Source organism: Chiloscyllium punctatum, chromosome 41 (genome assembly GCF_047496795.1).
Source record: "Chiloscyllium punctatum isolate Juve2018m chromosome 41, sChiPun1.3, whole genome shotgun sequence".
NCBI classification, from domain to species: domain Eukaryota; kingdom Metazoa; phylum Chordata; class Chondrichthyes; order Orectolobiformes; family Hemiscylliidae; genus Chiloscyllium; species Chiloscyllium punctatum.
This window is the reverse complement of record NC_092779.1, coordinates 46,246,306-46,261,028: the sequence shown is the minus strand read 5'-3', so window position 1 is coordinate 46,261,028 and position 14,723 is coordinate 46,246,306. Positions and strand designations below refer to the sequence as shown.

Here is a 14,723-nt window from a genome sequence, read left to right as displayed (position 1 = left end):
CCGCTATCCTGAAAAAGACCCCTTTACCCTCTTTAGCTGGTCAAAAATACCCACCTAACTATTCTGATCCCATTTCCAGCACTTAGCTCACAGCCTTGTATGCCTTGACATTGCGGGTACATATCTAAATACTTCTCAAATGTTCTGAGGATTTCTGCCCTTACTACTCTTTGAGGCAGTGAATTCCAGATTCCCACCATCCTCTGAGTGATTTGTTTTCCCTCATATTGCCTCTAAACCCCCTGTCTGTTATCCTAAATCTATGTCCCCATCATTGATTTCCTCTGCCAAGGGGAAAGGTTCCTTCCTGCCGACACTATCTATGCCCCTCATAATTTTGTACATCCCAATCATGTCTCCTCTCAGTCTCCTCTGCTTCAAGGAAGATAACCACAGTCTATCCATTCTCTCTTCTTAACTAAAACCCTCCAGCCCAGACAATATCCCAATAAATCTCATCAATACTTTCTCCAGAGCAATCAAATCCCTCTAATAATCTGGATTCTAGAACTGCACACTGAGCTCCAGCTGTGCCTTACCCAACATTTTTAGTGTTCCATCATAATCTCTTATCTTTTAAACTCCATGCCTTGACTAATAAAGGCAATTACCAAATACCTGTCCTGCTACCTGAAGGGTCTGATGGACTTCTGATCCTCAGGGTCCTATCGTTCATCAAATATCTTTCGCCTTGCTTCTGCTGCCAAACCACATCATCCCACACTTAATTAGATTGAATTGCATTTGTCACTGATCAGTCCATTTGATCGGCCAGCCTATATTCTATTGTACCTAAGGCTTATTTACCACCACACCAATTTTCATATCATCCATGGTTTTACTGATCAACCCAACTACATCTAGTCTAAGTCATTCAGACATATGCCAAACAGCAAGGACCTCGACATTGATCACGTTGGAATCCCACTGTACGCAGACTTCCAGTCACAAAAAGCATCCCCCGGCCATCACCATCTGTTTCCTGCAACTAAGCCAATTCCAGATCCTATTAGCCAAATTTCTTTGGAAACCATAGGCTATCAGCCTCCCATAGTCTAACCAAAAGTCTTGTTGAAGTCCAAGTCAACCACATTGATTGCATTACCCTCATCTATACCCATAGTTTTCTCTTTAAAAAATTCTATCAAGTTGTTTAAGAAAGGAACAAAGGATAATTTAGGAAACTACACAACTTTCAGCTTGACATCAATAGTGAGAAAATTGATGGAGGCCATAAAAATAAGGTAAATATATACTTAGAGAATTGGGTTATTACTGGACAGTCAACATGGCTTTGTCGAGGGCAGGTCATGTCTGACAAATGTAATTGAGTTCTTTGATGAGGTGATATAGGCAGTGGATGAGGATAGTGTTGTAGATGTTGTATATTTTGACTTTCAGAAAGTACTTAATATAGTGCCATATGGCAGATTGGTTAGCAAATTAGAAATGTCTGGGATTGATGGGGTCCTTGGAAGCATGGATTAAAAGTTGACTAAAAGATAGGAAACAGAGGGTAGGTATAGATGGGCTTTTCACAGATTGGAGATGAGTTGAAAATGGTGTTCTCCAGGTATTGGTGTTGGGATGTTTAATTGTTTATATAAACAATTTAAAAATAGATGTTGAGGGCAAAATCTTTAAATTTGCATATGATACTAAGCTGGGGAAATAGTGAATTGAGAGAATGATGCTAAGCAACCTCAGAGGGGTATTCACAAGTTGACCAAATGGGCAGACACCTGGCAGGTGAATTTCAATGCAGAGAAATGTGAGGTAATGCATTTTGGTAGAGGAAATGTGGAGAGACCATACAGGCCTCAATGGGGTAACTGTGAGGGGAATACAGGAACAGAGGGATCTTTGGATTCACACGAATGATTCTCTGAAAGTGGCCAGGCAAGTTGAAACAGTTGTTAAGAAGGCTTCCAGATAAATAAAGACATAAGAGTATGAAAGCAAGGAAGTGATGCTACACCTCGACAAATCATTGATCAGACCATATTTAGATATTGTGTTCAACTCTTGCCATCTTATTTATGGAATGACGTTAAAGCCCTGGAGATTCAAAAGAGATTTACTGGGATAATACCAGGAGTGAGGGATTTTAGATACAAGGAAAAATGAGAGAAATTGGGCTTATTCTCCTTGGAGCAGAGAAGATTAAGATAGAACTTTATTGAGATATTCAAACATATAAACAACTTTGACACGATATAGGAAGATATTTTGTTTCCACTGGTTAGTATGTCAGTAACTATGGGTCACAATTTCAAGATTGGCAGTAAGAGAGCTAGGACTGGGATGAGGAGAACCATTTTTACTCAGAGAGCTGTTCAGATTTGCAATACATGGGAGAGTGCTGGAAACAGATTCCATAGGAGATTTCAAAAGAGAACTACGTTTGTATTTAAAAGTGGTAAATTCAGAGGGCTATGGTGAGAGGGCTCGACTAGCTGGGACTAGGTGGGTAGCTCTTTCTGGATTCGGTACAGATACAACAGGTTGAATGGTCTACTTCTGTACTGTATGATTCTTACATTACGTTGGTTAGATATGATCTCCCCTTAACAAAACATGCTGACTGTTCTTGATGAATGTTGCCTCTCGTGCAATGTTAGCATTAAAGAAAAAAGACATTTTGAATAACAATGTGATAATGTGTACTGTGCAAATGAACACTACGAACAGAATTTGATTTCTTAGACCTGCTTCCAGTAGTTTCCTTGTAGGCTGACTGACTTGTAGTTTATTCCTTGCTCCCTTCTTGAATGATGGCACCACATTGGCTGTCCTCCAGTCTTCTGGCACTTCTGAGGAACTGAAAATTATTGCCAATGCTGCTGCTATTTCCTCCCTTGCTTTACTCTAAAACCTAGGATACGTTTCATTCAGCTCTGGAGATTTATGTACTTTTAAGCCTACCAGACCACTTAGAACCTCCTCTCTGTCTCTGCCAGTTTCTATAAGTATATCATAGTCCTTCTCCCTGATGTGTACATCCATATCATCCCTCTCACTAGTGAATATGACACAAAATATTCATTTAGAACTCAACCTACATCCTCCGGCTCCACGCACTAATTATTATAATGGTCCCCAAACCCTTTGATACCTTTAGCCCGAAGAACTATATTTAACTCTTTTTTTGAAACCATACAATGTTTTGGTCTCAATTGTTTTCCATAGCAGAGAATTCCACCGGCTCACCACTCTCTGGCTGAAGCCTCATCTCAGTCCCAAATGGCCCACCTCATTTCCTTAGACTGTGACTCCTGGTTCTGAATTTCCTGGTCATCGGACACATCCTTCCTGCATTTACCTTGTCTAATCCGTTTAGAAGGTTGCAGTTTTCTATGAGATCTCCCCCTTATAAACTTCATCGAACATAATTCTAACCAATCACAATCTGAACGATTCCCCATCCTTTTCACTAAAGAGGCCATAAGGCATTGTTCCAATTTGGGGTGGCACAGTAGCTCAATGGTTAGCACTGCTGCCTCACAGTGCTAGGGACCTGGGTTCAATTCCAGCTTTGGGCGACTATCCTTGTGGAGTTTGCACATTCTCCCTGTGTCTGTGTGGGTTTCCTCCCACAATCCAAAGATTAGCAGGTTAGGTGAATTGGTCATGCTAAATTGCCCACAATGTTAGATGCATTAGTCAGTGGTAAATATGGTGTGGGGAGATGGGTCTGGCTGGGTTACTCTTCAAAGGGTAAGTGTGGGCATGTTGGGCTAAAGGGCCTGTTTCTATTCTGTAGGGAATCTAATCGAATTGTAATGGTGATGGTTGTTCTCAGGTATGTGGTACTCTTCTGCTGAAGCAGTTGACAGAGCAGGTGCTTTTTTTAAAACTATGTGCAATGAGCTAATGATTTATAAAAAGTGGAGGCAATGCTTGAGGTGGTCAGCGGTCAAAGGTTATGGCTATTAGCATGCAGATTATTGAGACTTTACATTATGTAGTAATCACAAATCTTACTAAATCTCTCAGAATAATCAAGTTAAGGAACTGTCTCTTGTAGGAATGGAGCATCCAAGCAGTATTCAGTTGCACATTATAATTAAAAATATATCTTAATTGATTGCTAACATTGCACCAGAGCCATGCAGTCTACATTCTCAGCTCGACTCAAAACATTATTTCTTCCCTGACATGAGCTGATTGCCCCATCTGCTATAGCTTTGTTCTGTTTAACATACTGCTGGTATCTGAAATCCTGTAATTGTAGGCACATTTCCTACAATACACTGTGAGTGGCAGCAAAATATTTCCCTGGTTTCAGGTAGCTGGTGCAACCACACTACTGCAAATTATCTTCACCCTAATCATTCTGTGGTCATTATTCCAGGGTTCTAGACCTGACCTTATGTACTTTGTCAGGCCCTTCAACAAAGACCTGGTCAAGATAAACACTGCTTGTCGTGGCTTGCTTGGTGTGCTTAGTCATGGAGCAGACAGGAATTCAACATATTAATTTTGACTCTAATCACTTGGGTTTTCCTGTTCCATATTTCGACAGTTGAAATCTCCAAATATAAAACCTTTACAGTCTTGCATTTCCATTTAATCTTTCAAGAGCATAAATTTTCCACCTTTTGATGGTGCTATAGAATATTTCTAATGTCCATGTACATTTACATACATGATGTTCCCTTAAACAGAAGAGCAGTGGGAATTATGATGGCTTCAATTTGATTCATTAAAATTCTGTTCTGCAACCTTTCACTTACCCAACATAGTTTGTGTATGATTTGGAGATGCCGGTGTTAGACTGGGGTGAACAAAGTTAAAAATCACACAACACCAGGTTATAGTCCAACAGGTTTAATTGGAAGCACTAGCCTTCGGAGCGCTGCTCCTTCATCAGGTGGTTGTGGGGTATAAAATTGTAAGACGCAGAATTTATAGCAAAAGTTTACAGTGTGATGTAACTGAAATTATATATTGAAAAAAACCTGGATTGTTTGTTAAGTCTCTTATCTTTTAGAATGAATTGTTGGTTTCAGTTCTTTCATATGTAAATTGCAGAACATTTTAAAGTTACATTCTGAAGTGAATTTTAACAATTGGAGTCATGTTGGCCCAGATAATACATTTAAGGTGTGTGAGACTGTGCCACAATGGTCAGACTATGTGCTCTGTATAACTCTGTCCTATTCATTATTAAACTTGCAACATGCATGCTCATATACATATAGTACATATATGTTCATACAGTATATTTTGCTCAAGTATTAAGTACCATCAATCTTTCTTTTTGCAAGTTTGTGACCCTGTCTCTGAATAAATAATTACTAAAAAGATGAAAAGTGCACAGAAAATGAAATGAGGAGAAAAATTAAACAGGAGAACTTAGAACCGGCACAACCAAGATGGTCTGTATGAGCTCCTGTTTTTTTTTCCCTCCATGTTTCCAGTCCAACACTCGATCTCACTAACAGACTGGCAAGCCTATGACAGACATCTAATGGTGGGGTGGGGAGATGGGGATGGAGGAGTGGTACATGGGACACATCCAGAGTGTGAGGGTTATATGGTGAGTAGAGTGTGGTTGGGGCAGCGATGTTAATCACAAACAGCGAGATGGTGGCTACTGAAGGGCAACTGATGTTGTGAGAACAAGAATACGTGAAGTCTAGAGAATGCAGGTGATCAAGGTGGGGGGAGGGGAGTAGGAACTGGGGGTTCAGAGTTCTTGGATGTGGGGATTGTGAAGGGCTTCACAAAGCTGTGCATACTGGACCTGAGGAAAAGCATCTGCTGTTCTCAGTTCATAATTAGCCCAAAACCAACTTTGAAACCCAGCCCATCTCACTTTCAATTACCTGCCAGCCCTAAGAAACATGGCCACAATTTATGAAGGAAGTTTGTAACAATGGAGTCATGCTGCATCCTTGAAATCTTTTTGTTGTTGATGCGGCGTGCTTCCAATAAAACTGGAGGTGGAATTCGGCCTAAAAATTTGTAACATGTTGATTTACTACTCAACACAAATGTACTGGTGTTTCAGGTTAAGATTGCCTCTTGTTTTAAGATTTCTTGTTTCACTCAACCCAAAATGTTAACTCTGATTTCTCTCCTTAGATTCTGCCAGACCTGCTGAGCTTTTCCAGCAATTTCTGTTTTTGATTCTGATTTACAGCATCCACAGTTATTTTGGTTTTTGTTTCCTTTCTTGGCTGTTAAGTCTTGTGATTTCCAGAAGTTTCCAATAAACATCATGATTTATACAGATGTAGAAGCTAACATTGACAATCTCATCATATGCTGCAGAATGATATGTTGTTCATTTGGCACATAGACTGTTGCATCTTGGTGAACGATGTGGCACACAGTACTGGGTACTGATACATGTACTTGCACAACAGAATTTTTTTCTTTCTGAAGGTATAGTAGCATGACTCTCATTTCAAGCATGTAGTTTGCAGATAGTGTGTTAATGAGAGACCCAGTCATCTCATCAGAAAGCAATGGATGTTCCCCCCTATGTTTCAGACTGGCCAGTGGCCAAGAGATAAATCGCCCCTCACAGGTTTGAGTCCTTGAAATGAAGTGTGTAGTCTGCTACTTCCTGCTGTTTTCATATACGCCTGGACACTGTAGTGGCTTCCGAAATATTTCAAATTCTAACTGAGACCAAATGGACGGTCAGCTGCTGCAGAAGCTTGAAGTTATTATCATTGCAAGTACATTACGATCAGTGGGTGTTTTCTGCTGTTTATAACAAAATCGTACTTTCATGGTTAGCTCGATCGCAAACTATGCCTGTCCCAAGATTTTCTCATGACAATATTTCATAAAGCAGGGTTGATTTCCAGATTGTGTTTGAAAATGTAATATTAGTCAACGAACCCTTCATTAGAACAGCAGTAGTTTCCAAACCTGACAGTATATGAGGAAAAAGAGGTAAATTGTTGATAACAATAGCAAATCATTTTGTGCATTTGTATTTTTCTGTGTGCTATTTTAATTGGTTGTATGCACCCAATTAATACAGAAGGATGATATTTGCTTCAATAGTAGAAGAACGTTGTGGTGGATCTTTTTTATTATCCATTCATGGTCCATGGGTGCCATTGGCTTGGTCAGCATTTATTACCCATCCCTAATTACCCAGAAGATGGTTAAGAGCCAGCTACATGGTTGGGTGCCTGGAGTCAAGTGTAAACCAGACCAGACTTTGGAAGAAATAACAAGTCAAGAGTATACTCAACAAATTCTCAATGACACATTTGCCTTTATCGGTCATGGCATAGATTCTTACAGCAGGGGGGGTTACACTGGACCTGTGCGAAGCTTTGCTTAGGCCAAAGCTGTAGAACCGTTTGCAATTCTGGTCACCACACTATAGGAAGGATGTGATTGTACTGGAGGGGACGCAGAAGTGATTCACCAGGATCTTACCTGGGTTGGAACATTTTAGATATATAGAGAAGCTGAATAAGCTTAGGCTGTTTTCTTTAGAGAAGAGAAGGATGAGGGGCAAGCTGATTGAGATGTATAGATAAGCTGGATAGCGAGCAGCTATTCCCCTTAGTTGAAAGGTCAATAACAAAGGGGTGTAATTTTAAGGTGAGAGGCAGAGGGTTGAGAGGGAACTTACGAAAACATTTTTTCACCCAGAGGCTGGTGGGAATCTGGAATCCACTGCTTGGGAGAGTAGCAGAGGTGAAAAGCCTTCAGTTTTAAAGAGTATGTGGATGAGCACTTAAGATGTCATTGCATTCAAGGGCATGAGCCAAGTGCTGGATTTTGTGTGAGTTGATGGGACGAAGGGACTTTTTTGTATTGTATACTTTGACGAGGTAAGGATGGCATATTTCCTTCCTGACAGGACATTAGTAAACCAGGTGATTTTTTTTTTCATGACAACCACCAGTGTTACATTATCATCAATAGGCATATTTTATTGAATTTAAATTTTCAACGTTTACCATGGTGGGCTTTCCATCCATGTCCTCAGAACGTAAGTGTAATATTCTGGATTACTGCTTCAGTAATCATTTGGTCACTGCCTCCCCATCATATCTTTGTGCAGCATGGACAAAAGCTGGACAGTTGGGAAAATATGTTCCAATTTTCCTGTTAAGCTGTAAGTGGCAAATTCTTAATCTTGCTAACGAACAGCAAATAGCTTGCATTTTGCATCTTATTATCAGTTAATCACTTTTGTGCAGCTCTCAATTCTCCACTGTCTTCCCAGAGAAACCCATTCCCTCCATGAAAAGTTCATTGCAGCAGCACCTTATCAGTTGCTTCTCCAAATCCTCAAGAAACGTTGCCTTCATCACAATGTCCCTGCATGGTCCATGGATAGTGTCCTCTTCCACCCTTCATCCATGAAGGTGGACATCACCAAAATAATGGCCTCACCATACAATCTTGGCTGCTTTCTGAACAATGCATGCACCACGTCAGCCCTTTCAAACTTCACTTTGGAGGTCATAGACACTTATGCCTTACATGTTCAGTGGAGGCAGGCCATTTAGCCTGTATCAACCCTGCAAACAGCATCCCACACAGACCCATCCCCGTACTCTATCCCTGCAGTTCCCATGTCTCATCCACCTCGTCTGCACATCCATGGATAATATGGTCAATTTAGATTAGATTACTTACCGTGTGGAAACAGGCCCTTCGGCCCAACAAGTCCACACCGACCCGCCGAAGCGCAACCCACCCATAACCCCTACATCTACCCCTTACCTAACACTATGGGCAATTTAGCATGGCCAATTCACCTGACCTGCACATCTTTGGACTGTGGGAGGAAACCGGAGCACCCGAAGGAAACCCACGCAGACACGGGGAGAATGTGCAAACTCCACACAGAGAGTCGCCTGAGGCGGGAATTGAACCCGGGAATTGAACCAGTGCTAACCACTGTGCCACTGTGCCGCCCAATCCACCTGACCTGCACATCTTTGGACTGTGGGAGGAAACTGGAGCAAACCCACACAGACACTGGGAGAATATGCAAGCTCCGCACAGTCACTCAAGGCTGGAATCGAGCCCAAGTCCCTGGTGCTGTGAGGCAGCAGTGCTACCCACTGAGCCACCGTGCTGCCACACATGTACATACATCTAGACATAATGCATCTTCTGCCACTTACCTTGCTCACACACTTTGCACTGACTTTGAGACTCACATCTCCCTGGCTTGCGATTTCTTTTGAGCACATTGGCACTTCATTGAGAATTCACAGGCTCTCGCTCACTTTGGTGTTGAGTGAAAACAGAAATGCAGGCAACTTGTCATGCTTGGCAGCATTGATTAGACATGGAGCAGACATGTTGCAATATGGCACTGGGTTATGCCACTGTCACACCTACAGCATGTGCCAGCAGTTTAAACAGTAAGCACGCTGCATGTGCTTCAGCCAAATGGTTACCTCTGGAAGTCAAAGGGGATAGTCTGTAATGGAACCAAAGGGAACCACTGTCAGTTAAGAAGTTCACTTGATTCCATTACATGGGATTGGCAGTGGTCAGTGGCCTGCCACTATCTGGAACCCATGCTCTTGCACTTTGAGGAGTGAGCCACGGTTAATCCTGCAAGTCCAGTCTAATCAGTCCGAGAATTACAGGTAAATCAGCTGGGGAGTAATGAGGATATCAGTCCGGTGGCTGGGCTGTTCTTAGTTGGGGCTGTCCTCTTAAGTCGGTCCAGGGTGTTGGACAGTCTTGAGTGTTTGGACAATGACACTCGGGGAGTATTATTAAGTATTGAAAGTGGAAAACACAAGTCTGCTTTCTGCTATGACTCTGACAGGATAATAACAGTAAAAAGGAGCAACTCCAAATGGAAGGGTGAAATCTGATATGGCATTGGAGAGCCAAGTTACTGTGAAAGCGGGGGTTTTCATAAGTCACCGGCAGACTGAATTTAAAGGAGGGTAGAGGATCACTATAGTGGGCATGGCACTGTGGTAAATCATTGGCTGAGGGGGAAAGTTGGGAATATTTATGGCCAAATAAAAGAGTTTGATGGGAACTTGGGGAGCCTGAAAGCTGATGGATTTAACTGAGAAAGCAACACAAAACAGAACATAAAAGGTTGAGGGGAGTAATCTTGACTATCAGGCAGAACCTTGAATGCATTCACAGCAATGCAAACTGGGTAATGTCATCTTCAAACAACCTTCAATTGCACAAAAAGGAAGAAAAATGGCTGCTAACAGGTTCATAGTGGATGCTGAGATTAGAGTGGTGCTGGAAAAGCACAGCAGGTCAGGTAGCATCCGAGGAGCAGGAAAATAGATGTTTCGGGCAAAAGTCCTTCATCAGGAATGAGAGTACTTGTAGCGGGTGCTGCAAGTTCATTTTTCTGGTCTGTGAGGCAGAAATGGATATATTTGCAATGACAGGCACTGCTAGGGGCAACTGCATAAATCAGTTATCCCTAGATTCAATGATTCCACGTACCTGCCATCTAAATACAGTACATTGAAACTTCACTGTACAGTTTGCGCATTGACTAATAATGCACTTTATACATCTTGGCCTCAAGCACTTGTGTTTCTGACAATTGAATCCTTGTCACCTCGTCTGATGCAATCACAGACAAACACAATAGGATCACTTGTGTTCTCCAAATCACAAACACATTCCTGTCATGTGGATACCATATGTGCAGACAGAACAGGAAAGAAGCTAGTTGTTGTGCAATAAGGGGTAGAAGCTTGAGCATTTTCAGAATGAGGTAACACTGGTGGTAACTGGGAGAGTAGCACAATGAAGCTTACTGTGTTGCTGGCCATGGGGCTTTCAGTGTCCCCAATGGACTAACCTTGATCCTCTCCAGAAACTCCAGGATCTTCTCATAGAGGTTGAGGAGATGAATGTTGGCCAGCTATCTCCACCTCCCCCATCCATATTGTCTTCTCTGTCTGTTGTATGAGTTTCTTCTGCCATTCTGTCATGAAACAAATGAAGGAATTGAGTGAGATGAATGTGGATGGAAAATTTGTCAGTGGTGATACAGGAGCAGGAGCAGTGCTGGTGACCCCAGTGAGTGAGTAGGAAAGACAGAGGGCTTAGAAGGATAGGATGGGTCAGAGCCATTAAATGGTGATAGTACATCCAGCAGTGAGTGTTTTAGACTATTTGCCATGATGCTGTTACCGCGTGTTAGCTGAATTAAAGTGTGAGGTAGCAAAAAGAAGATGCCGACATTTATATCTGTAGAGCACAGACCTTCTTCTTGTTCCACTGGGCCATAGAATCATATAGCACAGAAACAGGCCTTTCAGCTCAACTCATCCACACTGACCAGGTTTCCTAAACTGAACTAGTCCCATTTGCCTGCATCTGGCCCATATCCCGCTAAACCTTTCCTATCCATGTGCCGGTCCAAATGTCTTTACAATGTTGTAATTGTACCTACCTCTACCACTTCTGCTGACAACTCATTCCATATACACACCACCCTCTATGTGAAAATGTTGCCCCTCTGGTTCCCCTGGCATCTTTCCCGCTCTCATCTGTACCTATACCCTCTAGTTCTGGACTCCCCTATCATGGGGAAAAGACCTTGCCAATCACTTTATCTATGCTCCTGATAATTATATAAACCTCTATATGTTCACCCTTCAATCTCCTACACTCCTGAGAAAAGAGTCCCAGCCGAGCTAACCTCTCCTCTTACTCAAACCTTCCAATCTTGGCAACATCCTTGTATATCTTTTTTGCTCCCTTTCCCACTTAATAACATCCTTCCTATAGCAGAGTGACCAGAATTGTACACTGTACTCTAAATGTCGCCTTACGATAGTCTTTTACAATTGTAACATGACATTCCAACTCAATGCTCTGACCAGTGAGGGCAAACATGCCAAACAGCTTCTTCACCACCCTGTCTACCGCTGACACCACTTTCAACGAACTGTGTACCTGCACTCCCAGGTCTCCCTGTTTGACAATGCATCCTACCAGTAATTGTTTAAGTCCTGTCCTGGTTTGTCTTACCATTTGGTCTTGGTTTAGGTCCAAGTAATGGCATAACATGGGCCTCTCTCCGGGTGCAGTCTGGCTGGCCTCTGGTAGTGGGCCTCCTTTGATGACTTGCAGGATAGAGGAAAGCCCTCCTTTCCGTCACCCCATCCACTGGCACCTCCAGGTCCCTGTCTGAACAGAAAGATATGAGCATTCCCTCTAGACCATGTCCTCAGTGTTAATGATGGTTGAGCACCACAGTGTGAAGGGCAATTCCCGGCTTACGGCATCTGAGATGCTGCAGAGCTATGCTTTAAATATAGCACCAGCGATGTGAAGGTCACAAAGGGCAGCTGCGAACATTTCCGTCAATCCTGTGCGATTTTAGGCACTGAAGAGAGGTATAATTCATCAGCTGAACAAAAGATGATCTCATGAGAAAAGTTGACATGGACCATGTCTGACATGAATCACACAGAAAATGACACTTTGTCAAAAATAGGAAAATTCAGCCTGTATTAACTTCACTTAGAAAGTAGCACCATAACATTTTTAGGACCTTTGATGTAAGGGCACATTATCTGGTTAGTAATTTGCAATTATCTTTGAGATTTATTGCTACACAATAATAGATTTTACACTCTTAGGTGGACATAAGTTATCCCATGGCACTAATTGAAGAAGAGTAGAGGAGTTGTCTCCCGTTCCTTGCCCAATATTTATTCCTCAACCAATGTTTAAAATGCATAATGTTGTAATTACTTTAATTGCAGTTTGTTGGGACAGCTTGCTGTGTGAAAATTGCTGCAATAGTAATTCCACTTCACTGGTTTGTTATCGCTTGTAAAAACCCTGAAGTTGTGAAAATGATTACAGAAACATAAGTTCGTTTATTCTTTTCTTTAACGTGTTAAACGTGCCCATTCATTTTGATTATCGTTTAGTCCAAGAAGTGCACTGAAAATGAAACAAAGACAGTGATATTGTACCCCTGAACATTAGAAGTCCACACTGGGAGCAAGGATTGCAGGGACTGGTAAGTTGGTATGCAGTTAACTCAATGTTCACTTGCAAATAGTCACAAAGTGAGTGAATTTAACAATGGGAATAGTGAAATAGGAGGGCTTCTCACAGTATTTTGTATTTGTGTGTTAGTATAAAGCTGAGAGCCAGTCAGCAGCTTCTTTTGCTTGTTTTACATCTTCCTCCAATTTTTATTTCCATTGATTTCACTGAAATCTTGGAGGTGGAGGGAAGAAATGTACATGCACTGCCACTTGGCTATATTATGCACCGACTAAGCCAGGTTTACCTCTTGGTATATGTTGTTCTGCCTTCGGGAGCAAATCAAGAGTGTCCCTTAATTCCAGTCACTTTTACTGAAGCAGGTCAGTGGCTGCTAGCTGAGGAAAAAAAACATTTAGTTTTCATTTTCACAGCCCTCACATCATAAAGCCACTCAAAAGCAGAAGCCCCAGTTACCTTTCATCTGTTGAAATTGTGAGGAGGAAATGACGATGAATGGATAATTTTAGCACTATAAATAACTCGAGAGTCTCAGCTAGCAAGGCAGCTGTAGACTGTTGTACCAGCTCAAAAGCAGGCTTGCTCATGAAGACACAGATGCCACTTCGGGTAACGTAGTACAGGCACCTTGTATTGGTGAGCCATCCAGTTATCATGGATTGTTGATTCTTCCCTTTTTATTCATTTGTAAGAGTCTTTGTTATGTTAAGAAGTACCAAACATAAAATTGAGGGGGAAAGCAATTTTGAATTCGAAACTACCCTGCAACAGTTGTTGTTACTTCAGTATGAAGGGTCACTTTCTAGGACCTGTATTTAACCCTTTCAGGTATTGATTGTAGCTTGGTAATATAAAAATAAACAGCATAATGATACGATAGCTGTTTTAACTCAATTTGATAAATCGAAGGTTGTTCTGAGGCTTAGTTTGCTTCCCCAATCCTGTCTTCTGTGAGAAACATAGATTTTGTTTCTGTAACATGGGTTATGAGATTAGATATTTATATTTATAAAGAAGCTTTGTACAAAAATATAATCCATTATAGTGCACATCATGTTCTTCCCAAGCCTGTTTGATACTCTTATCGGTATTTTGCTAAGAATTATTTGAGCGGTCTAGTTGTTTGTTGCAACATGCCTGGACATTGTGTAGCAATCAAATTTCAGTTTTGTTAGCAATGTTTAAGTCCTCACCTATGGTATAGTTGACATTTCAAAAGAACGTGGCTGTACACGTGTGTTCAAGTGAGTGTTCATGTATGTGCACCTCCATGTGCATATATCCAATATGATTTGATCTTAGGATACAGGTGCTTCTGCTAAGAATTAATTTATTCCCTATGTTAAGTGGTCTCCATTTTGCATCACTGAACTACCCGTGGCGCTGGTGGTAATGATAGTCCCACAATATTATCCAGTTGGAAATTTAAGACTATTTATTGAGTGAACATGACGACAAATACATGCATATGTTTGTGAACACACATGCATGTGTGTGTATCCATTGATGTCTGGTGAGTATTTTGCAATTCTGGCCCTGATGATGTGCTAGTAGATTGATGCATTCATGAGAAATTTATAAGGACAGAGAAGATTCACTCAATTTCCAATGAAAGCTTTGGTTAAGAATGGTTGAAATCTTGAAGAAATAGGGAAAGTGACTGAATGCAGTTTCCTTACTACAGTTCCATTGATCATCCTGAAAGTTACAGTTACAAGTAATCAACAGAACTCAAATAGAAGTCAGGATCTATTAAC

The 14,723-nt window shown here is 41.5% G+C and overlaps 1 protein-coding gene across 5 annotated transcripts in view; it reads left to right on the top strand.

Moving 5' to 3' along the window:
• ripor2 (RHO family interacting cell polarization regulator 2) overlaps window positions 1-14,723 on the top strand; it is a 259,207-nt gene that overhangs the window by 151,992 nt on the left and 92,492 nt on the right. The window contains exon 1 of one of the 5 annotated variants that reach the window (XM_072560831.1): window positions 13,501-13,602. The exons of 3 other annotated variants lie outside the window; for them this stretch is intronic. The gene's annotated coding sequence lies outside the window, so the exon portion shown is untranslated. Of the gene's footprint in view, window positions 1-13,500; window positions 13,603-14,723 lie in introns of those variants that run through there. One more of the 5 variants, XM_072560834.1, reaches the window with a different exon arrangement.